The 26,370-nt window shown below is 38.4% G+C and overlaps 1 protein-coding gene across 1 annotated transcript in view; it reads left to right on the top strand.

The window, feature by feature from the left end:
• Positions 1-915: 915 nt before the first annotated feature.
• Positions 916-26,370, top strand: part of NCALD (neurocalcin delta) — a 62,494-nt gene continuing 37,039 nt past the window's right edge. The window contains exon 1 of the mRNA XM_081951192.1: positions 916-1,107. The gene's annotated coding sequence lies outside the window, so the exon portion shown is untranslated. The remainder of the gene's footprint in view (positions 1,108-26,370) is intronic.

Raw genomic sequence — 26,370 nt, 5'->3', positions numbered from 1 at the left:
GTTGCATCTGATAAATCAACTATGGTAAATGGGAAGCATTTTGCGTAGATTAATGGAACATTTGATGTGATCGATATTAGTTTATTCCCTTTTTTTGTCTTCCATTCTTTAAATTCAAATTGAGCAAGACCAGAGACAGGCCTTTCTCAGTAGTACTCTTATTTTACTGCAGTAACTTGGGAAATATGTTTTCATGTACACCATGAGCATTTTTGTCCTTTGAATTTTTATTACATTACTTACTGACTTTTATTTCTAGATTTTTAAAATAAAATCTATCCTTTGCCAGGACGGTTAGCTGATAAAAATTCCAATACAAATAATTATGCTTGTTATGTGCTGAGAACGACAAGTAATTTGATTTGTGCCGGTTCTTTTAGAGGAAGCCAAGAAGCATCCATTCCACATAGCGCATGATGTCTCACTGAAGAGTTGAACTGATGGATCGTGACAGTTAAAATAATTATTTAAAATATAATCCCTGAGGCTTACATCGGGATTTATTTATTTATTTTGAAGTTTTCTCTTCACTGGTCCACTGACAAAAGCAGACAAGCAGACAAAAAAGAGGGAGGGAGGGAAGGAAGTGGTAAAAATCATCCCGACTCGGGAATGCCTTGAGAAGAAATTAAGAAGGGGGGGGGAGGAATGCCACATTCCTGCTCCCCATTTTACACAACCCAAAAGGGTTGTGGCGGGTCTGCAAGTCGGTCGTTATCTCTGCAGACCTTAATGAATTCACCGCCCCCTTTCAGCCCTCTCCCGCCTCCCCCCCCCCCAATTTTCCACCAGTCCGGGGACCCGGGTCAGCCTCAACCGCGCTCCAAACGTGCACAAATGACCTCTCGAAATTATCTCACAGCGCCGGGCTGCGGTTGCTACGACGACCAATGCTCTTTGGGTTCGCAGCGAGCCATGTGACAGTGACATTGACGTCAGCCGGAGGCAGGCGGTGTGGCTGGAGTCTCCGGCGGAGCCCGAGCCGTATGTGAGAAATCCACCGCGTCCGGGGCTGCTCGCTCGCTGGTTCCTTGTCGCCGCGCTTCCTCCGCCGAGCAGCCGGAGCATGGCGCATTAGAGAAGAGAATTGCATTTCTGCGGGGCGAGGTAAAGGGGCTGCGGTTAGTCATTTCCACGGCTTTAGGACCATTGCTTTGCTTAGTTGGCTTTTTTGTGTTGCCTGCGGTGCAAAAGAGGCTCCTTTTCCCGCCTCGCGTCGCTCCCTTCTTCCTCCTGCCTCGCGTGGGCTTCTTTGAGGCGCGTTGCAACTTTCCCCTCCGGGGCAGAAGGCGAGTCGGGGTCCCCCGAAAAGTGGGGCTGAAGCGGCGCGGCTCCTCGGCTGAGCTGAGCGCGGGCAGCGGCGGGGAGTAAAAGTTCAGGGCGGGCGAGGGGAAATGCTAGGCAGCCACCGAGACTGGGCGGGACGCTGTCGGCAGGCGTGGGAGAAAGTGTCGGGGATCGGAGTCCACGAAACGCGGCTTCTTTTGCTTCCCCTCCCCTTGGGCCAGGTTCAAAGAAGCACCTTACTGGGTCGCCCGATCCGATTAAAAGAACACTTTTGGCCCTTCTTTAATTGCTACGAGCCGTGCTGGATTCCCACCGGATCGAAGTTGGGAGCATTGGGAATGGCATTGGCTTCCAGAGGAATTTCGACTGGCATCTCGGGTGGGGGTGAGGGGTCGAGGCTCCACGCACGAACTTGGAAGGAAACCCCATTCAACTTCCAAGTCGGGGCAAGTGGTGTCTCTTGACTGCCGAGAAGAAGGGAAGCCAATACGAATTCTGGCTTTCCTGGTGTTAGCATTACTTTATATTAAAAACGAGCCTTTCGTTTTTGCAGGGAGGCATGTTGTTGTATGTAGTAAGAACGAGAGCCTGAAACAGACGGTTCCAAATCTGAGATATGCCAATAGAATAGTTAACAAATTGTGTGTTTTCAACTACCTTTCCATTCACCCACTCCACTTGCAGCTTTCCTTTTAAACTTTCCTTCTGGGGGAAACAAGTGACTTGCAGTAATGAAAAATAGGAGCTCTCATTTCAAAGATATTACTCCCAGTTGAAAAATAAAAACGCTGCTTGCTTACTTGCTTCCTGTATGAGGGGTAAAAAAAATAAACGGCATCTTGTATAGAATTCCTGACTCTCTGTGGAGTTGAGCGACCAATAAATTTAAATAAATAATGATTCATTGAGTTGTATTTGAATGAGAGTTAGCATGGATGCCTTCATATAACATTAATTAGAGCGATGTTGCGATTCTTCCTTTTGTCTAATTAGAAATGTAGCAGCAATAACTGCAATATTGATATTTTTGAAAGAAACAGCATGACATTTGCTTCAGATCTGCATGCTGTTTTTAAAATATCTCTTTGAAACGCAGCTATTTAATGGGTGACAAAAATGGCTTTGAAACTTACCAGGTACACTATAAAAGCGAAGTTTGGAAAAAGAATAGCATATAATTTGTCTTGATATGGGGGTCTTAACATGTGGGATCATATTTGTACATTTTATGTTCATGAAGGGGAAGAGATACTTTGTTTCAGTTATTGTTTTCTAATAATTTGTGTTGCATTCCTGAACCTTTTAAGCAGCTTTTCAAAAATGTAATACTTGATGATTGCTTATCAGTAAAATACTAGGATCTGTCTCCTGCTTAATATACTGGCAGAGGTAAAAAGAAGAACTAACCAATATAGCTTGCAATATAGTTTTTAATTATTAAAAATATAGATGCATTTATTGTCTTAGAAGTTAAACAGAGCCATTTGAAACCCCACTTTTTGTATCAATCAGTTTTAATAAATTTGGTCTATTTTTGGAATGGAGAACCCTGGTAGCTTTAACCTAATGATAACATGTGTTTGTGGATTAATAAAAATGCTATTGCCTGATATTTAAAGATAATCTTGTGGGGGAGGGAGGTTGTATTGATGACAGATATAGGATGCTATTCAGCAAAATGCTATTCTGCCCTAATTTTCTAAAGCAAAACTTTTGGAGAAAAGATAATTATGCAGCTGCAGTGCAAGATAACTGTTCCACTCAGCTGCATTCTTAAGTTTGTATATGTATAATCATGTAGCAACACTGATAACACCAAATGTATTGACAATTTCTGTGACGATTCATGGGTAATTAAAATTGTAGTCTTTCCATTTTTACTACGTCAGATAATAGAAGCAACAATTTGCAGTGGTGATAAGACGGAGGTGAAGCAATTCCTGGATGAATGGTTAGATTGAAATTTTCGAAGCTGCTGCCATAGCAGTGTTGAGTGATTGGCAGAGTTGGTCTCCTGTGCATGCAATCATGTCTCCTTTGCTTCTGCAGCGATTGGTGCTCAACGGGTGGGGTTGGAAAAGGCATCTGAACTGAGTGACCCATCAGTGCACGCTGTAACAAGAAGCTTTGTTCTCCACCCAGATGCAAACTGGAGTTGCAAAGGACCCACCCAATTTCCATTGGGCAAACTGGATTCACGTATCTTGTAAAGTCGTAAACTGTTGTTGTTGTTTTTCACTTCGATTTAGATTGGCGCATTTGGGAGCCATGGGGGGGGGGCAAGTGATCCCTTGTATGGGTTTTCTCAACATGCTGACTCATAAACCATGATTGCCAAACTATGATTGCTGGCTCACACAACATTGTACATTTTTAAAAGTGATTTTAAATTTAAATAGTATTTTAAAAGAAGTTGTTGTATTGCAGAGCAAAGCATCAACCAACCCCAGAATCAATTTTAAGATTTGCGTTTTCCCAAATAACAGCCTTAGAGGTTCATAGAAAATTTAAAAAACTAGTTTTTAAAAATTGTAATTGCTTTGTTTATATTCTGCCCACCTGCCTAGAATAGATAGAGGTAAGTGGGGTGTGGGTAAATAGTGTCCTTGGAGTTTAGAGACTGTAACAAAGAGCAACAAGTGGATTTTTTGTGATGCCATTCCACAACCAATTTTTGATGGGGAATCTCCTCCCACAGCAGCCGTTTTGTTGAGTTCCATTTCTAGATATTTCATGTGCTTGCTACCTCAAAATTGTTAGAGCTTTGCTGTACTTAGAAGTATTACATTTTTCTTCTTCACTTGTGTAGTTAAATTGCTGTAGGCAATATCAAGAAAGTTACATTTGATGAAGAAAAATAGGCTATTTAAAAAAGGAGCCATACTTTTCCCCAAATTGCATCTTCTCCCAAGCCCCCAAGCCATTAAAAATGAAAATGGAACCTCTGTAGACCACTTGTAAAGCCAGGATTTGATTTAGAAATCAACCCTGTGAGTAATAATACTGCAATACATATTGGTGAATGCACATTTGATCATACATTCTGAATCATGAGCAACCTCAGGTGGAAAAACGTTACTGGAGAACTGAGTTTCTTTGCTGTTTTTACTTGTTCCAGCATTTCAATAGGATTACATTCTTACTTCAGACTAAAGCAGTTACACATTCATATCACGCCTGAGGAGGAGAATATACATTAGGAAAACCAGCACATCCAATGCACAGGTTATTTGCTTATGACAAAATGACAGACCTGCCTGTAGCATTCCAGAAAACACAACAGTGCCTTTGTACCATTTAGAGATCGTGCTAGCAGTGGAATCTCAGGTCATCCACACACGTGAGGAGCAAGAAGAAAACTCATGTTGACAGGGGTTGCCACTATTACACACCTTGACATCGCCATACAGCCATTGTGCCAGGTGATGCTTCTCAGACCTACCAGGTTATTAGCAGAATACGCAGAAAAAGAATGTGAGTCTGTACAAGTAATACTCATGTACTCATTGGAGTGCAAGAACCATTTTGTAAAGGATTTTTGCATCAAAGCAATTTTTCTTTGACATAACCAGGATAGGAAGGAGACCCAAAAGTGCTTTTTTTCAAGAGGCATCTGGGCTTCCTGGTTTTTCTTTGAAGACATTTTGCTTCTCATCACCCAGGGGGAGGGGGGGGGAGATATACGACATCATCTATCTCCAGTCTACAACACAGTCCTTTCAACAGTTCCAAGAAGGCTCCACACAAATTTGCACCATTCTGGTGACCCTGATGACACAAATAATCAATCCGCTAAAAGGATGCAAATATCCAGGTGTCTGCAAGGAGTATAAATCCTTCCATTCCCCACCATCCAGTCAGAGTTGAAGAAGCTTCTTGGATGAAAAGCGAAATGTCTTCAAAGAAAAACCTGAAAGTCCAGTCACCTCTTGAAAAAAGCACCCTTGGGACAACCATGACCTAGATGACTGAGAATCTCTATAGACAGATAGGATGGAGAGTTTTTTTTTCTTGAATCAAAAAACTAAAGAGGGCCAGAGATGACCATAAGAACAAAACCAAAACGTTTTGTTTATTTGTTGAAAATGGAAGGAACAACTCCACCCACCTAGTTTAGGGTTACGATAATGTCAGTTAAGAAAAAAATAGAAACACTTAGTAGTATTTACACTGTAAATATTACAGTTTTCTAATTCGTTGGTCACTTTAATAGTCTTGGATATCTGGGTCATTTGCTTTTCTCCCTATTCCAAGATCCAACTATGAATGCCAAGACCATAGGAAATGCAAGCAGAGATCTCCCAGGTAGGGTGGTTTAAATCTGAATCCGTGTTAGGAAGGAGCTCTATGAGAACTGATCCTTTTTTTGAATGAAACTGTTATTTTTGGTTTGCTTTGTTCTCCCTGCAACTTGGGTGACAACTCACAGGACACTGCTCATACATCCTAGTGAAAGCAGCACTCTTGGGTATCTGACAGCCTTACTCCATCATCTGGAACTGAGTAATTGTAAAAAATTACAGGGTCATTCTTTCCATTTTTGAAGCAAACAGAGCTGTGTCCGGAACACTGCTTTAGAGAGGTGAGAATTTATCAAATGGTGTTGTCGCTGTCTTACTGTGGCAAAGATTCTGTGACATATTACAATAATATATTGTATTGGAGACTGGAGGCTAAAACACATAAAGAACGGTTGCTGGAATTGGGTATGTCTAGTTTAATGTAAAGAAGGACTAGGGGTGACATAATAGCAGTGTTGCTATGTAATATGTAAGGAGTTGCACAAAGAAGAGGGAGTTAAGCTATTCTCCAAAGCACTTGAGGGCAGGACAAGAAGCAATGGTGGAAACTAATCAAGGAGAGAAGCAACCTAGAACTAAGGAGAAATTTCCTGATAGCTACAACAATCAACCAGTGGAACAAATTGTGAATGTTCCAACACTGGAGGGTTTTAAGAGATTGGACCACCATTTGTCTGAAATGGTATAGGGTTTCCTGAGCAGGGCATTGGACTAAAATACCTCCAAGGTCCCTTCCAACTCTGTTATTCTGTTATATCATGTACTCTTCATATTATAATAGTGAATTCATTGATAAACAATTACTATTGATAAGCATCAACCATAAGAGATCCCTCCCCCCTTTCCTTCTTAAATTTGTGCAGATAGACCTTGAGTTATGACTGTAACCTGTCCATTAAGGTTGCAAATCATAACAGTCAGAAAACGTGACAAACCCACTTACTGTTCACTCAGTGCATTTTTGCTGAAAGCTGAAAATAAATGCTGGTAAAATGTAGCCATGTGACTATGGGATACTGCAAGTGGCCGTAATGCGCCCAAATTCTGGTCAAATGACTGCAAAGATATGAAAACAATTAGAACTCTGGATCTGAGTCATAAATCCCTTGTTTTTAAAATAGTAGTAACTTCAGATTGTTGCTTAAGTAAACGATTGTAAGTTGACGACTACTTGCATTTTTATTTTGCTTGTTTAATGTTTTACATTTCTTTTTTAAGATAAAAACTTTTAAAAAACAAAAATAAAGATGTTAATAAAAAATTAGAGAAAATGACATTATCCTCTCTTAATTTATGGCAAATTTAAGGAATCACATTTTCCTGAATATAAAATATTTGGTACAGTTGGTTGGACTTTTATTTGTTTTGTGGATACTATATTTTTTTTTTACTTGCTTTAATATTTATATATGTCTGCTAAGAGGTGGTATATATGTCTCCTGAATAAATAAGTATACTAGAAATAAGTGGTGGGTATTTCAGTATTTATTTTGTGGCAGGGATGCCATAGATAACATCTTATTATGTGGCTTTGACAGAATCACTGTTGACCCAACTTCTGATGTTGCTGCTGTAGGTATCCTGGGGGAAGTTGAATGAAAGGACCACAGCATTTTTTCCCATTCTGCAGTGTACTATCACTAGCAATTTTGTTGGTCTAGATTATACTTGAGAAGTTAGCAAACATTTGCAGGAGAAAAAGAAAACATATACCGGTATCTTAATACTATACTAGCAATAACCTCTAGCCCCTAATAAATATTTATTTATTTGTATCCCACCTTTATTATTTTTACAAATAAGGAGGTAAACTTATCCAACAAAATCTCTTCCTCCTATTCGCCCCACAACAACTCTTTGAGATGTCACCCAGTTTGCTTTCATGGCTAAGGCAGGACTTGAATTCACAACCCCCTGCCTTCTAGGCTGGTGACTTAACAACTAGATCAAACTGGGTCTCCTATATTGAAATAAAAGTCAATATTCCACTTTTCATCACAGTGTTGTACTAGTAGTAAACAGAACAAAACAAAAGAAAGTAATGTTAAATACAGAAATTACGTTTAACCTAACTATGAAGAAAAGAAGTAACACACATATGTAACACAGAGGAAAGAAAGTTTGAAGGTCATTTTCCAGGATTTTGACTTCTATTTTAATGAAATATCTTGCTTGAGAAAGCTTCCTTTGGGAAATGCTATATCCCATAGTGCTTGAACTCTAGTTTCTAATTATATTTCCATAACATTTTTATGACTAATGTATAAATATGGAGCCAAGAATAATTTAAACATCTTAAAATAATCAATATTAGGCAAATTCTGAGATTTTGAGCATATTCTAGGATTAAAACCCTATAGTCCAAACATGCAATGAGAAACATGTTTTCGTAGTAAAGTCTTGAGTAAGTTATATAAATATACATTTAAATGGGATATGTATATTGTGTTGTTGCTATCATATCTAAAGTCATTGGAAAGCAATGTTTTAAGGAAGTGTCAAAAGATGTTAAAACCCTCTGATGCAACCAATGTGGGTATATCAGATGCTATTCCATTTTTCTTTTGTTGTTATTGTTGTGTTATGTTACTGGACTTGGCAGTAGCTTATTGAAATCCATTATGAACAAAAATGCTGATTGAAAGGTACAAATAACTTTCCTAAACAGCAAGTGTGTAATCTTCGTTGAGTTTCAGGTTTAGAAATAACTCAGTGAAATCTTCTGGGAATGTTTAAAATAGCATTTGTTCTTGGCTAAAGAAACATTAGTGAACTTTTAAGCATAATAACTCTAGCAGGTGTTGAAGAATCAAGTAGCTATCTTTGAGTTGCCTGCTTTTTATTTTTATTTTTTAAAAAATGTTGGAATGTGAAAGAAAACAAAATTAACTATCATTACATTGAATTATTTAATTGGACATAGATAACAGATGGGTATTTGGGTTATTAGGATTTCTTTCTCTGTTTTTTAGCTACAAAGGTTGTGGCATGAAAAATAATTTATTAAGCTAATTTTAGCAGGAGCTTAGCTTTAAGTGTTTTTTTAAACGATGTTTTAGACATTGCAGATGATGTCAATGAAGTTTTCTGGTTCAAAAAAAAAATTAATAGGAAGTCTTGCCAGATAAAAAATTCAAGCAGTTCCGTGCTATTGGGGAAAAAATTACATGACACCAGTCTCATTTATGCCTTTGAACTGCACTATCCCTTTACACACTATGTTAACATTAGTAGAGCTAAATTGTTTAATTAGAGCAATTGGTGAAGTTAAGATACTGATTCAAACAAGCGCTCCAACTTTGGGAAGTTATTACAAATAATGTTGGCCTTGCCAATCAATTCTCACTGATATTTGCTCTGTGGAGTGTTTTCTTTTGAGAGAGAAGCATTTTATGTTTCTTTATACAACTGACTTAAGTCCCATTCAAACTTTGCAATTTCTTCCAAAACAGCTGATTTTGATTGTCAAACTGGCTTGATTTCATTCTATGGCAACCGATCACACAAATACATTCATTATATTTTATTTCAGATATTTCGAACTGATCATTGCCTCCAAGTGCTGCTTTCATTCATTGCAGAATAATCTCTTCCTTTAGGTTTGGAAATTATTTTTTTTAAAAAGAAAGATGCATCAATAAAGCCTAGAGCAGTATTTTCAAACTTGATAACTTTAAGTCATGCGGACTTCAATTCCCTTAATTCTCCATGCAGACTGGGGAGTTCTGGAAATTGATCCACGTACCTTAAAAGGAAAGATATAAGTTGTTCATGAGGTTATAGCAATGAACTATAAATCTGAACACTTCCTAGTTGGCCAGAGAGTCAAGTAATACATTGTTTATCCAAGGATATTAAGAGTTTTGTTCTGCTAACTTCCCAGAGCAATTGTCATGGGAAGAGGAAGACCATCTTGGCTCCCTCATCAGCTAAGACAGGAAGCTGTTGGAGAAAGTATATTTTGTTCCCTTTGCCAGATAAATAAGTTATTGATCATAATCCTGATGCTACAGCTTGAAACAACAGTACACATTAGTTTTGTTCATCAGCCATTATGGGTAATCCTTGACTTAAAGGCATTCATTTAGTGGCATTCAAAGTTATGAGGGTGCTGAAGAAGTGACTCGTGGCCAGTCCTTGCACTTATGACCATCACAGAGTCTCTGTGGACACATGATCCAAATTCAGGCCCTTGGCAACTGGCATGGCCTTCTCATGACTGCAGTGCCCCAAGATCACGTGATTGCCATTTGCAACCTTCCCAACTGGCTCCCGATGAGCAAAGTCAAAGGCGGAAGCTATTGAATTCTCTTAATGATCACATGCTTCACTTAACTGCAGCGATTCATTTAATGACTATGGCAAAACAAAGGCTGTAAAATTGGGAATGACTGGTTTTACAATTATCTTGTTTAGCAACAAAAGTTCCAGTCCCAATTGTGGTTGCAAATCAAGGACTACCTGTATCAATTCTGGCTTACATCTGCTAACCAAAGGAGCAAGACACACAAATGGCTATTCAAAGTGGAGAATTGGTCAGAAATGTCCAGCTTAATACTCACTGGGATTGTGCAGATTTTTGCAAGGATTCTTCACTTTGACAACAGTTAGTGAAACTTTTCCTCAAAGCTTCTTCATGGAGCAACATGGTCTCCTCACTTCTTGGGATGAATAATAATAATAATAATAATAATAATAATAATAATAATAATAATAATAATAATAATAATAATAATAATAATAATAAATTTTATTTGTTAGCCGCACCCTCTCCCGAAGGACTCGGGGCGGCGTACAATAAAAACACATAAAATATACAAATGAAGAATACATATACAGATAAAAATGAACACATACAACGCACGTACACATACACATATACATGGAGGAGGTATCAAATATATAAAATAGAATTTAAAATAGACAATTTTAAAACACCCTCGATTAAATTACAAGACTTTAAAAAACCCGTCAGGAGCGATAAGGTAAAACTATGGTTGAGCCAGGCCAGCTAATTGGAAGAGGTGGGTCTTTAGCTTTGCACGGAAGGAGCGGAGGTCAGAGGTAGTCCTGATATCAGGGGGGAGGTCATTCCACAGGGCTGGGCCCGTCACAGAGAAGGCTCTGCTCCTAGGCGTCGCCCCCCGACATTGTTTGGTAGACGGCACCTGGAGAAGTCCCTCTCTGTGCGAGCGAATTGGTCGTAGGGATGTATGGGGCAGGATGTGATCCCGCAGGTAGCTAGGTCCTGTGCCATGGAGCGCTTTAAAGATCGTAATCAGAACCTTGAAACGCACCCGGTAGACCACAGGAAGCCAGTGCAGCTCGCGCAGGAGAGGTGTCACATGGGAGTACCTTGTACTCCCCATAATCACCCGCGCGGCCGCATTCTGGACCAACTGCAGTCTCCGAGTGCATCTCAAGGGAAGCCCCATGTAGAGAAACAGCAGGGTTGCCTTATTCTGCTCTCCCTTCCACATTAGATGACTTAAAGTTCTCCTCTGCAGCTTTGGAAACTGAAAGAGAAGATGTTCCATGTATTACTTAGAAAATGCAAAAAGTCTATTTTTACTTTTGTAAAGAGTTGAAAATGGAAAGAGAACGCTATTGAACAAAACTCTTTATCATCTCTTTTGAGACTCCCCTGGGCTTCTGCACAGTGTTTTTCAAGTTTGGCAGTCTTCAGATAGGTGGGCTCCCAACTCCCAGATTTCCCCAGCGAGCTTGTTGGCTGGATAATTCTGGGAGTTGAAGTCCACCCATTTGCCAGCCTAGCAGTTTGAAAGCACTTAAAAATACAAGTAGAAAAATAGGAACCACCTTTGGTGGGAAGGTAACAGCGTTCCGTGCGCCTTCGGCGTTTAGTCATGCCGGCCACATGACCACAGAGATGTCTTCGGACAGTGCTGGCTCTTTGGCTTTGAAACGGAAATGAGCACCGCCCCCTAGAGTCAGGAATGACTAGCGCATATGTGCGAGGGGAACCTTTACCTTTTAAAGACAATATTCATTTAATTTATTTATTTATTTATTTTATTCAATTTATAAGTCGCTCCCTCTCCACAAAGGGACTCGGGGCGGCGTACAATTAAATATACAAACATATGTTCTCTTAATGTCATCTAAAAGGTAATAAGATATCAAATGTAAATAACCTTATATTTAAAAAGCTACAGCTACTATTTCTCTAGTCAAGTCCAATCTAATCTTCAAAACCCAAAGATAAAAGTTGATTCTTTTCTTTATCCTGTAAGAAACCTCTCAATCTCAGTGTCCTTTCTAGAAGGCAGAGATGTAGCGGTATCTATATAATGGTCCTTCATTCTCAGAAATGGGCAGACTCCATTATGGTCCTAAATTGACTATCTGAAATTGGGACTATAAATGATAACACCAGTTCTTTCACCGAGTTTGTTAGCATTATTAAATGATGCGAATCTGCTTTCTTTTTGAAACATACCGTGTTCTTTGTGATTTCAGTGTAAATATATAAAAAGCAGTATTGTTCATTTTGCTTGAGAACAGTTTATTATTTCCCTGCTGTGTACAAAGAAGAAGATTTCATTGAACAAATCCACTTCCTTATCATCTTAACATCCTACTGCAAAAAAGCAAACGATTCCAGAAATACGAGAAGAGGAAGTTAAGTGGTATCACATTTTTTTTCCTTTAGAATTTTTTTTTACAGAGTAGAGTATCTTTTAACATTCATTCATCACAGGCGTTTCATTCCACAGCAGCAAAGATTCAGTTCTACCTAGTCCATTGCATCGATACAAAAAAAGTCCATTTACTGTAGACTCACATAGAGTTGGATTATAATCCTGTAAATAGAATTTACTTCTGAGTAAATATGTATAGGACTAAATTTTTAATATAGTAAAGAGATCAATGCATTTTAATTCATGCTCTGTGTTGGCAGTGCTTCTCCAATATCAGTATTTTTGTCCACAGCCATATACAACACACTATATTACCAAAAGTATTCGCTCACCCATCCAAATAATCAGAATCAGGTGTTCCAATCACTTCCATGGCCACAGGTGTATAAAATCAAGTACCTAGGCATGCAGACTGTTTTTACAAACATTTGTGAAAGAATGGGTCGCTCTCAGGAGCTCAGTGAATTCCAGTGTGGAACTGTGATAGGATGCCACCTGTGCAACAAATCCAGTTGTGAAATTTCCTCGCTCCTAAATATTCCACAGTCAACTCTCAGCTGTATTATAATAACGTGGAAGTGTTTGGGAATGAGAGCAACTCAGCCACGAAGTGGTAGGCCACGTAAACTTGTCCAACATCAGTGTGTGACCTCACAAATGCGCTTCTGGAAGAATAGTCAAAAATTCCCATAAACACACTCCTAAACCTTGTGGACAGCCTTCCCAGAAGAGTTGAAGCTGTTATAGCTGCAAAGGGTGGACCGACGTCATATTGAATCCTATGGATTAGAAATGGGATGTCACTTACAGTAAGTTCATATGCGAGTAAAGGCAGGTGAGCGAATACTTTTGGCAATATAGTGTATATTCACATCAATGGGTAGTGAGATTGGCAAATTATGGGCTCATTCAACCCACATTTCCCCTTGTTTTAATTGGAAGGGTCCATTTTCATCCATCATGTCTGATTCCCTGCTCAGTCTGGAATACAAAGTGAAGCGTTCTCAGCAAAACAAAATAAGATACACTTGCAAATACTGAAGAAATATTGACTTAAATGTAAGAAAACAAGGCAAGCTGGGCCGATTTGAGCAAAGCTTTGTAATTGCAATTGTAATTAAAATTTGAAATTCATTCCCACAAGATGTGGTGATGGTAACCATCACCACATCTTGTGGGAATGAATTTCAAATTTGGCTTGAGTTGAGTTGAAAATAGCTATGAGAACAGCTGTGCTAGAAGTTTTTTTCAAGAGGCAACTTGGACTTTCTGGTTTTTCTTTGAAGACATTTCACTTCTCATCCAAGAAGCTTCTTCAGCTCTGACTGGATGGTGGGGAATGGAAGGATTTATACTCCTTGCAGACAGCTGGACATTTGCATCCTTTTAGCGGGTTGTTTACCTGTGTCATCAGAGTCACCAGAATGGTGCAAATTTGTGTGGAGCCTTCTTGGAACTGTTGAAAGGACTGTGTTGTAGACTGGAGATAGATGATGTTGTATACCTCGCCCCCCCCCCTTCGATGAGAGGCAAAATGTCTTCAAAGAAAAACCAGAAAGTCCAGATGCCTCTTGAAAAAGCACCTTTGGGTCTCCTTCCTATCCTAGTTATGTCAAAGAAAATTTGCTTTGATGCAAAAATCCTTTATAAAATGGTTCTTGCACTCCAATGAGTACATGAGTATTACTTGTACAGACTCACATTCTTTTTCTGCTTATTCTGCTAATAACCTGGTAGCTCTGAGAAGCATCACCTGGCACAATGGCTGTTATGGCGATGTCAAGGTGTGTAATAGTGGCAACCCCTGTCAACATGAGTTTTCTTCTTGCTTCTCATATGTGTGGATGAGCTGAGATTACACTGTCTGGTCATCGACTAGATAAATGCTCTTCTCCGTGAATTTGCCTAGGTCTCATTTAAAACCACCTGAATTGGTGGGTATGTCACCCCATTGGATGGTGGTGAATTCCATAGTTTTGTCTTGGTTTTAAGAACAAAATCTTTGTTACTTAAAAGGTTCCCATTACTGAGAAACTATAAAGCGTTTGTTTGTTTCTAACTATGTTGGGGAAGGAATGGAAAGGACATAATAGTTCTAAATTTGTAATTTAAATGAAACAATGTGAAATGGCTAGAAAATTACCCTTACAAAATCAGATAAAGTTGCTTATCAAGTTTAGCGGAATAGTAAGTTACAACTTAATTGAAAGGAGGCAGAAAAATGAAAAGATTGGGAACAGTGTGTACTAAAACTGAAAACCAGACTAACTGACATTGTTTTATTGTCAAATTTATCATTGTCATATATTTCCAGAATATTGTTTTCATCTCTGTAGTTACTTCAAAGAGAGAGGCATTGATAGCAGGGACAAAATGTCATTACTGTTGTTGTTTTTAAGTTGGGATCCAGGACTTTTCGAATATACTAAAAAGGTAAAGTCTACCTTAGGTTGAACTCAACTCTTTTTCACTTTATGGGCACATCCATGCAGCCATGTAGAAGTGGTTTTTCACGGAGTTCTTCTAAAATGCTTTTTTGACTTCTCAGTTTAGCTTGTACTGTAGCTATAATTTGGGATCTCTTCCCTCCTGCACTTCCTGGTGCCCTCCAGAGCTGTTTTATTAAGTCTCTGAATGTACAGTAGCAGGTTATTCTCGGTGCAGAACTAATAAGAGCTCCAATTCTATATTGCCTAGCAACTAGCTGGAAGTATAGAAGTTTACACTGTAACATGCTTCTTGTGTGATTCAAAAAAAAAAAAAGACCTTACTCATCCTGCTTTTATGATACTGTGTATTATACGGAATATATTGCTCATAATTTCTGAATAAACTGCTTGTCTTCTGCATCAAACCCTTCCCGGCCTCTTCTTCCACAGCACGGCTTTGAAACCGTTTGAACCTGTTTTGAATGCTGAAAACCATCTGCCCCGCTACCAACTGGAAAGTTTGAAGAAGCTGATCAGATAGAGAAAATGATTTTGACGAGTGGACAGATAAGAAAGAAAGTGAAAAACGCAGGCCTAAGAAAACAGAATGGAAATGTGATGAGAATGTTAAGAGGTAGAAATGAAAGTTTCTTTGCATTTCGAGGGAGAAAAGGAGCATGCATAACACTTCATTTGCTAAAAGCCGTAGGAATAAAGACGTCATATAGAAAATCGTATCTGTGCCTAGCTTTTTCCTGATGCATTTGTCCTTCTGTGTCCTTATTTGTATAAAAGGAAGATTCTTAAAATAAGAACAGTTATAACATGTACTTCTTATATGCTGAAAAAAGGAATGCTATATATCAGTGTTCCCCACCTTTCTGGCTTTGTGGATGGGGGGGGGGGGCGAGGAGGGGATGGGTCTGTATGAGTGGCCGGTGGGTGTGCATGCACTCTAGAGGTGGGATTGACTTATCTTCCCTACCGATTCGCAAATGTGAGTGCACATGCCTCGTCTTGTGTATTACCTCGGAGTGGGTGGGCGGAGCCTCCCGCAGCTTCCGCTACTGGTTCCCCCGAACTGGAGAGAACCAGCTGAATACCACCTCTGATGCGCATGGAGCGCTATTTGCACTCACTCGCTGCTCAAGCAAGTGGACCTGTGCAAGCTTGCCTGCCGCTTCCATGGCCCATTCCCAATGGGCAGCGGCCCCGGGTTTGGGGACCCCTGTTGGCTATGATTTCAATGTTTCGGGGGGATATTCTGGTGTGATTAACATATAGGACTGGGTTATGTTAGCCAGGCTTTCCAATCTACCTGCATCCTTTCCCAAAGGTGTTTTTTTTCCAAAAGGCAACTGGACTTTCTTGTTTTTTTCCCTTTGAATATGTTTTGCTTCTCATCCAAGAAGCCTCTTCAGTTCTAACTGCAGTTCTTCCTCCAAGAAACTTCTTTAGTTCTAACTGATTGGTGGGGAATTCCTTATCCTTATGTATGTATGTACGTTTGGTGTTGTTATGTATTTTATGTTATATGCTCCATTGTACGCCGCCCCGAGTCCTACTTGGAAAGGGAGCGGCTAATAAATCCAAATTTATTATTATTATTTTATTATTATCAGTCAGAATTGAAGATGCTTTTTGGATGAGAACCGAAATGTCTGTAGAGATTCTAAGCCAACCAGGTCATGGTTGTCCCAAAGGTGCTTTTTCAGGAGGCAACTGGACTTTCTGGTTTTTTCTTTTTCTTTTTTCGCTTCCACAAGAAATGAAATGTTTTCAAAGGGGGGGGGAATCTAGTTGCCTTTTGGGGAAAAAAAACTACCTTTGGGACAACCGTGACCTGGATGATTAAGAATCTCCATAGAACTGCATCCTTTCCATGCATCCCTTGTCTACGTTTCGAAAAATAGAGATGCAGTGAAGTGTAGCTCATCACCTGTAGTAAAAGTAACATTTTCCCTATTCAGTCATGTCCAACTCTAGGATGCTTGGCTGAAGGAGTCATCATTGGCCGAAGACATTTTCCATGGTTCATGTGGCCAGCATGGCTGTATGCCAAAGATGCACAGTATGCTATTACCTTCCCACTGAAGTGTTACCTATTAATTTACTTGCATTTACATGCTTTCAAACTGCTAGATGGGCCGCAGGATCTCGAACTTTCCAGCCGACAAGCTCAATGTCTTTAACTACTGAGCCATCGCGCCTTCTTCCTTGTAGTAGTATAGAAATTCTAATGTTAAAGGCAAATCAAATTAGAAGGGAAGAGAGAAAAATGCATCACATGCAGTATGTCAGAAAAAGAATGCGTAATATTGTGAAATGCTTATCAAACAGAACACAATAGAGGTCATATAAATATGAAACTGGAGAAACTCAAAATAACATCGACTTCAGCACCTATAAAGACCTTATAAGGTTTTCTCGGCATCCGTCCAAGGAAGGGGTCCTGAATTCCATCTTTCTTGAATTAAAACAATAACTTCAATCATTAAAACATTGTAAATGCAAGCAGAGTAGGATACATAATAGTTGGAAGAACAAACTGTAATGGACAGATCAAGATAGCAGTTACTGTAAGATCTTCGCCTATTTGGGATTGAAATACAAGCCTCATTCAAACGGGGGTGAAAAGTCAAATTAGAAAAAAATTCAGAGTATGCCTTCTGTAAAATCACCCAGCGCAATTAAAAAGATCTGCGTGAATCATTGTTTCCATTTGGATAATTGAGATGAACTGGATGCGATAGCTGTATTGATTTGAATGATCTAAATTGAGCCAATTAGATTCTGATTTGTGTAGTTAAAATGCATGTGTAAAACACAACTGAATTGTTGCATTAGTTCAACTCAGTTACTACCCAGGACACAAAAGCAAACCAGAAATTGCATTGCATTCATAGTTTTGAAGCAATAAAAGTAGTTGGATACAATACAATCAATAACTAGGTTCTCCTCGATTTATAACCAGACACATAGCGGCATTTCAAAGTTATGATGAACTTTCCTGGGGTACTTACAAACAAGTCCTGAATTTCCAATGACTGCCCCTCCCCAAATTCACATTACCGCATGTTGGATGCAACTTCCCACAGTCACATGATTGCATTTTACAACTCTGTGGCCAAAAAGTGGCATTTGCTTCTGGTTTTCAGCAAAACTGGACCATAGTTGGTTCACTTAATGACTGAGGTGTTTGCTTTATGGCCACAAATATTTGCTTAACAATCATCACAAATAGATTGTAAAATCAGGTCGGTCACGTGGATGAGCTGATTTATAACCATCACAATTTGTTTGTTTGTATACCACTTTTATTATTTTTACAAATAAGGCAGTGAACATATTCAACATACCTTCCTCCTCCCATTTCCCCACAACAGCCCTGTGAGGTAGGATGGGCTGAGAGAGAGAGAGTGACTTAACTAAAGTCAGCCAACTGGTTTTCATAGGCAAATATTCGTTTCTTGCTGTAAAGTCAAGCCAACCTTAGGAAGCCTTGATGATGAGCTTACAATGATATGAGATGGGCCAACACTGGGTATTTTGAGATGGTCACTCATGCGTTATTCTCAATTGGACAATGAGAGCGAGGCCCTCCCGACCTCTGTTTTCACTGATAGAGGGTTGCAGGAGGTCGTAGCAGCCCAAAATAGAGCCCGGGAGTCTGTTTTCACTGACAGAGTGCTTGGGCCACCACAGGCACCCTTGACATGAGTGACGTTGAGCTGGCCATGCCCAACTTGGCCCCCTGAGGTCAAACACAACCCTGATGCAGCCCTCAATGAAATTGACACTCTGCACTAGACTAAACTGGCTTGCCTGTCAGTCCTTCTGATCTTCCAAATTTTCCCTTATGATCTCTTTGCCACTATCAGTGGCCTTGTCTTTTTTCCCCCATTGTCTGTACTCGGGATAATCTCTGCCGAGAACAAGCATGTTTTGGTCCATAGTGCTTCAAAGACATTTGTCTTGTGTGTGCACCTGTGCAAAACCATTTATATTTTGCTGGGATATGCTCCATCCCAAAGTGCTTATTGTGTGCATACCATGGCCTGCATAAAATGTTTTATATATCCTTATTACAGTATTTCATACCAAAAACAGTTACTGTATTTTTCAGAGTATAAGACACACCTTTTTCCCTCAAAAAAGAGGGTGAAAATCTGGGTGCGTCTTATACACTGAATACAGCATTTTTGGCTTGCCGAAACCCCACCCCCTTTGCAAAAATGGCAGTGCATAGTTTTTAGGAGGCTTCCAGAGTGCTCCTGGGGGCTGGAGAGGGCAAAAATAAGTGAAAAACGGGCCATTTTTCCCTCCCCCAGCCCTCAAGAACACTCTATAAGCCTCCTAAAGGCCATGCATGCACTTTTTTTTGACAAAAAACAGGCCCGTCTTTGAGAGGTCTGCAGAGTGCAAAAACCTTTTTAAAAAATTTGCCTCTTCAAAATCATGGTGCGTCTTATACTCCTAAAAATATGGTATATTAATCCTTTCCAATATGAAAAAGCCTACTGTCTCCCTTTTCATCTTTTAATTAATTATTGATCATACAATAATTACGCTGCCCAGAGTCACTGTGAATTGGGTAGGCATATAAAGCTATTTAATAAATAAAATAATAATAAAATAAAAAATAAAAACAAAATAATACAATAAATACAAAAAAAGATACACCCAGAGTCTATTTAAAATATATATTTAAACTGTCATCAGAAAATATTGTATAGGAGCATGGACTGAATTAGCAATACAGTAGTGTCTATGTTACAGATTTTAAAGGTACTGTAAATACAAATGAATGAGATGCAAGGAATTTAAACTAAAACAAATTCTGTGTATTGAAGTGGGCAAATATATTCATGTTATGAAGGAGAAAAGGAATAAACATTTTGTTTAATTAAATTTGCTCTTAAATCTGAAAAAAGAATGTAAATCTAAGTATAGTTTGAGAAGGAGAATTACAATTCAAGATTTAATTCAGATCCTCACCATTCCTTACATGCTCCACAGACATAACATGCAACATTGAAAATGTTTGCAGGAGAAATGAGAACAAGGTAAAGAGAGAAGAACTACATTTTCTTTCAAACTGCCTTATCTTTGTGCATTCCATTGCACTGACCCTGTTTGTTTATTTAATGAAATATTTTAGAGTGCATTTTCTTTTTAAAAAAAATCCACTGCAGAAGATTTAGCTAATTGCAAATGCAAAGCGTAATTGGTGAACTTGGACAATATTATGCTATCATATTCAGTTGTTAAATAGGATGCCTTTTCCTGTTGTTGGAAGAAATGTCCTTCTGGGTTCGGCTCCAAGTGGGGAAAAAGACACTGGAGACATGGAAGCTGCTTGGAAAGATGGTTTAATGGTGGACAGGACCACATGGCTTGAGCCCTGAACAGAAAAGTGATCACATGCTTCAATGTTGGTGGAGAAGAAGAGAAGGGGTGAAGAAGGGCTTGCAGGGATTTTTATAACCTGTTCAGTCCCACCTATCTGTTTCCTGTTCCTGTGTAAGAAATGTATTCTGATTGGTTGCCAGACTCACATGGGCCCATGCAGGGGCAACCCTCTAGGCTGTTTTGAATTCAGGTTTGATTGAGTTCAGCTGCCATGTGGTCACTTGAATAAAGGCTTATATTATCCTGCCTTATCCCATCACTCTGGAGTTAAGAGGAGAACTCTTTATTATGTAAAGTGGACTAGCTTGGCCTTCTTAATGGCCCATTGACAAAGCGGGGAAGCTGCAGGAATTTACTCTGTGTTTAAAATGTGTTTCTCCCTTTTTCACATCCAGGAAAATATAATATTCTGCCTTATCAATATTTCCTAGGATATTTCATTTTTCTGGGAGAGGGCTAGGTGATAACTTCCTACACTGTGTTAAAATATATTCCTCAATAAGTTTAGCTTTTTAAATTTCTACCACTTAAGTTTGGCTTTTAATCAGTAACAATTTTAAATGTTTGGATTGATTTAAAGAGATCCTTTTCAAATAATTACACTTGTTTGCCGCTTTACATTGAGTGTTTTCTATACCTCAGTAAATAATATGTAGCATGCAAAGTATTCAATGCCTTTATCTTGTAGTAAAACTTTAGTAACTATATTTTCAGTTTTTGTTCAGATGGAAGAGAATTTTAGTTAATTGGATGTCTCTATAGATTCAGAAAATCTACCATTTATGCTCCATTATTCATTTATTGATAGCCTTTTGAGATAGAAACCAATACCACAAAAATTACAGGAATGTTTGTAATCCCCATACTGCCTGGGAATTCTGGGAATTGAAGTCCACAAGTCTTAAAATAGCCAAGACTGATAATTGCTGCCAAAGCATATAATAATAGAAACTTGAAATCCTACAGAAGTTTCTCCTTGCCCACTCTTTTACTGAACAGACATGTTTTTCCATCCTTGACATCTCCCGCATTTTATCATCTAGGTTATTTTAGCAATCCTTTTCACTTATTTCTAATATCTCTATGTTCTTTAACCAATTAACACTCTTAAAAAGAATATCCAATTACCCAATTGGTAGGCTTTCCTGGGGAGGACCTCCATTGGCAACATTTTAACATAGCTGTTAGCTTACTTTCTTTGTGTCCTTGCTAGCATTCTGAAACAAATCTTAGAACATAGGTCTTATATACTGTGCTCACTATTCTTCTGAAAAAATCGTCCTATCTGTTTTGTAATGTTATATTTAATATTTTTCCATCTGATTATCTGAAAGAGACTTACTTCAACAGGAATATAATTTACCAACACCATCTACATCCTTCTTCTTTACTTTTTAAAAAGTGTCATTGGTCATTTTCTCATCTTCCAATATGAAGATCAGATTTATGATATTAATTTTTATTAGAATACTAGCACTATGGCAATTAAATCATTTAAAGCACTTGTACATCCATGCTACTTGATTTTGTATATGTTTTATTAACTTTTGTTTCCCCCCAAGTTTTAGCACTGCATCTCTTATCACCTCTTGATTTCTTTCTAATGGTATTGCAATAACATTTAGACTTATATATCTCTGCAAAGCTTTATAACGTTCTGTGAGCAGCTTGCAAATGTCAGCATATTGCCCCCAACAATCTGGGTCCTCATTTTACCAACCTTGAAAGGATGGAAGGCTAGTCAACCTTGAGCTAGTCAGGATCGCACTCCTGACTGTGGGCAGAGTTAGCCTGCATACTGAATTCTAACCACTGCAATATCATGGCTCCCTGTATCAGTTTTATACACAGCTATAGGCTGCTCATTTTCTTCAGTGAAAATAAGTACGTAAAATGTATCCATCCTTATCACATTCTCTTTATTTTCCTTTAATATTCCTTACTTTCATAGATAAATTAGATGTTTTTTGTGCCCTAAAACTAGTAATGAAAATAAACTTGCACAATACAGAATGCCTGTTCAGTAATACTATACTGAGTTGAAAGCTTACTGCAGCTACTTCAGATAAAATGTTGGATTCTTTGTATAATGAAATGGGTATATGGTGTTTCGTGATTCTCCATTGGCTCTTCCTTGGCTGGCTAATAGCTATTATTTCTTTCTCCTAAAAGCTGCAGGTTATTTATCTAATGACCTCTGAAGAAGACTTTTGGCAAATTTCAAATATTTTGAAGCTTTGTAAACTTAATCCTTTCTTTTTTTCCCTTCTCCAAATAAAAAAAACAGAGAAAAAAATTAGTGTCTGTGATCTGGATGATGAAATGAGGTTCTTATTTAAATCTGAAATGAAAAAGTTTGAGGGGAGGAAGGACTTTTAAAATCATTAAATATTCTATTCAAGGCAGAACTGTGAGAAAAGAATTTCAGTGTCCTTTATAGTTAGGAGGTTTAAATTCTAATTATTTCAACCATTATGCCTCCTTCTGCTATTGAAATCAGTAGGATTCAGAGGGATTAAATTGGATTCTAACTATTGCTTTAATGTACTTAGCTGAGGGATTACTTGGATTGATCCTGAGGTTAGTCCTAAAGCTGCTTTGGTTACTGATAGCTGGCTGAATTCTCATCTGAAATCATCTTAAAACCTGATTTTATTAAAAAGTCATTGAAAGCTTAACTTATAAGAATAAAGCATATAAAGAAATAGTGAAAAAGAAGAAGACAGAACAAAACAATGTTTAAATACATTTCTAGGATTCTATGGATATTGTTGACAATTAGGCAAGTCTACAAGAGAGTCTTCATACTGAAACTCTGAAAGCTGATCTGTAAATGGATTGTTATTTTTGCAAATTTGATTATAAGATGAATTTATCAAATGAAAACTTTTTCCATTGCCTGCTAATGAAGAATGATTATTTTACTGATTGTTTGAAATGATAGTAATGGGAGCTATGATGGCGCAGTGGCTAGAATGCAGTAATGCAAACTAACTCATTGCTCACTGCCAGGAGTTCGATTCTCATCGGCTCAAGGTTGACTCAGATTTCCATCCTTCCGAGGTTGGTAAAACAAGGACCCAGATTGTTGGGGGCAATATGCTGACTCTGTAAACTGCTTAAAGAGGGCTATAAAGCACTATGAAGTGGTATATAAGTGCAAGTGCTATTGCTATTTCTTACTACAAATGCAAATTCCTGGACATTTTGCCTATTTTTCTTTATGAGAGATTGGTCCATCAATTCCCCAATGTTTATCTGGGCTGATATTTCTGATTCCCTAGTAACTTATTCCAAGCACCTGGGCCGTGAGGCCTTCCTTGCACTTTGAAGGACATTTATTTATCTATTTATTTACAGGGATAGCTTGGATCTGCTAACCTATCAATGCTAAGATGCACCTTGAATTGTATCTGGTGTCTGGCAATCAGTGCAGCTTTTAAAAGATATTAGGTGGGTGCCTCAATGGGTACTCATCACAAACTAAAGTGCTATATTTTGGACAAACTAGCACTTCTAAATGCTCATCAAGAGCAGCCCATTTAAACCAGATATTATGAAAGTTAGACTTACCATTAAATTCTTCAATTTTTATTTGTTGACAAGAACAAGAAATGTTCAGCTTCAACTTTATTTGTAATAAAGCGCTATTTATCATCAGGTTTACTCATGTCTATTTCTCAGAATGCAGTGAGAGGTGGGTTAGTATATGTAAAAGTTAAATATTATCTGCGTACAGCTACCTTGATGATCTTGATTTCCCTAATGAAGTGGACTATGAACCATCAAAACATATGCAATGAAAAATGTATTACTATTTAGTAAGCAGCAAGACTTATTGTAAAAACTGGCCAGTCTAAGAGTTCTTTTTAATGAATAGTAGTTGTCGGAGGCAAAAATCAGATTAAAACCGACACTGATTAAAATTCCCGTAGTCTTTATTTTCCCAAACTAAATACTCTCCTAGGATGGGTTAAAACAAATCACATTAAACAAGGGATATGCCAACCACTTGAAGATAGTTATGTCATGCAAAGGAATATATTTTGCATCTCAGCCTCTCTAACAAAATAGCTAAAAACCTTTTTGGATAGATGGTTCCTGCTTGGGTCAGTTCTTTTTCTAAGAGAGCACTGACTGTAATAGGAATGTTGAGATCTTAGGTTCAGCAGGAGATTCTTCCTTAAAGGTGTCATCACTTTCTCAGGCTTGTTTGTCATGCACAAGATGGAGGACACCATGTGACACCTCCAAGCTCTGGAATGCATCTGTTGGAAGTTGTACTCAACCCCTTGTCTACTCTTTGATCTTTTTGGAAGAGTCGCCTTTCCTCTTCATGAGACCTTTTCAATTTAAAATAGTTCATGAGGATTTATCTGTTTTTCTAAGGTTTTTAGTATTGTGGTTTTCATTTTTTAAAATTCTGTTCCAAGGAATACCATTTAGGCAGAAAAATAGGATGAAATATAGTAAAAATAAATAAGAAAGAATAAATGTAGTTATTCTATATTTTCTTCTGTAAATGCATTTACTGTGGCAAGATGGAGTGAAGAAGCAGAGAAATTCAGAACAGGGAGAAGACAATGTCTACGGAGCCCTTTTAAAATGAGTCTGGGTAATTGCTTGATATATACTCCTGTAAAAGCGCCATTCCGTTTAAATCCAGATATCCAGACTGTGTGTAGAGTAGTCTTTTTCTGCCTCTTGTTTGCAAGATACAAACACAGCTGGTCCTTTTATTTCCTGCTATGCTGGAGTAGCGGAAAGGGGAAAGGCAGCTAATAACTCTGCAACAGACATCACCACTCCAAAGTGACTCTTATTTTTAGAACAAAAAAACAAAAAAACAAAAAAACCAGGAGAAACTTGCTTCAAAATCTCTTAGCACATACCAGGTTTCCCTCCTCTTTCTCACAAACCTAAGCCAGTCTTGGATCTTTTAAATTTCCTAACATCTGGATTGTAGCCGTAGTTTGTATCTGTGTATGTGCATGAACATTCCTGAGAGTGGGAAAGTAACTTGAGCAAGGATTAGTGAAACAGGCTTATAGCTTTCAGAAGAAAGAAGATTCATTTGAGGAAATAACGTGTTAGGATGGGCAAAATCCACCACTTACGGTACCCCACCAGAACGAAGTCAGGAACAAGTGCTCAGGGACTCCAGTCCTGCAAAAACAGGTACCCTGAAGCAGGAATCTTACAAATGAAGAACAAGCAGAGTGGAAGACCAAGAGAGGACACTACTATAGAATAAATCCTGCACTTTTTATCTACATAGTGGTAACCCTTGAGCTCATTTGGCAGTGAATATTGATTTTTAATTGCTTGAGACCAGAGATAATGTGAAGAAGTAAGTGCAATCTATAGCTAAAACAATTATACTGAAAAAAAATGATCCAATCTATCCTTCCACCCCGATGGAAAGAGTTCATATTTCGTTCTATTATAATAATTGTATCACTTTCAGTTTCTACATCAATAAATCTGGTGACCTAATTTTTCAGCTTTGGTTCAACAGCTGGAGGGAGGGCTGTAGTTTTTCTGACATCAAAGATTTGAAGTCAACAGTAAACTCAGTTTTCCCTAAAATATCTGTTACTAAATTCCTTTTTTGCAATTAGAAAAGCGGAGCTGATCTGATCCAAATTTAGTAGAGTTGCAGTAGCCTCTTTCCACCTAATCTGATTGTTGATACGGTAGTTGTGATGGGAAAGTAAAATGCAAAGAGAGAGACAAAGTGTGGTTCCAATCAAATATAAGATTCAGTCCAAACATTTGTCTTCGTCTTTTTAGATTTAGAAAACATGCCTCCTCGCCTTGTGTTATTCTCTTATTTTCCTTTAAATACATAGAAGAGTTAAATAGCAAAATACTCCTGTGATTTATTTTAGCTTTGGCTGACAGGAAGTAGCATCTCATGGTTTTGTTAAACATGGGCTTTTCCCACACTAACCTGAGATCTTTTAACTGGGATATTTTAGGTTGAACTTTCAACCTCCTGAGAAATTGGATATTGAATTAATATGTAGCCTGCAGCTACACATCTACTTTACATTTTAAGTCATTACAGGCATGCTGAGGTGTAGCAATTCACAGAAAGCTTGAAGCATATGAAGAAGAAACCTCTCTTCTTAAAATCATAGGGTTGGAAGCAGTGGTGGAATGCAATTTTTTTTACTACCAGTTCTGTGGGCGTGGCTTGGCGGGCGTGGTGTGGCTTGGCGGGCGTGGCTTGGTGGGTGTGGCAGGGGAAGGATATTGTGATATCTCCATTCCTTC

The sequence above is a fragment of the Natrix helvetica genome (assembly GCF_964273705.1).
Source record: "Natrix helvetica genome assembly, chromosome: 4".
NCBI classification, from domain to species: Eukaryota; Metazoa; Chordata; class Lepidosauria; order Squamata; family Natricidae; genus Natrix; species Natrix helvetica.
Note: the sequence above shows the minus strand (reverse complement) of the source record. Positions and strands in the feature narration are given on the sequence as shown.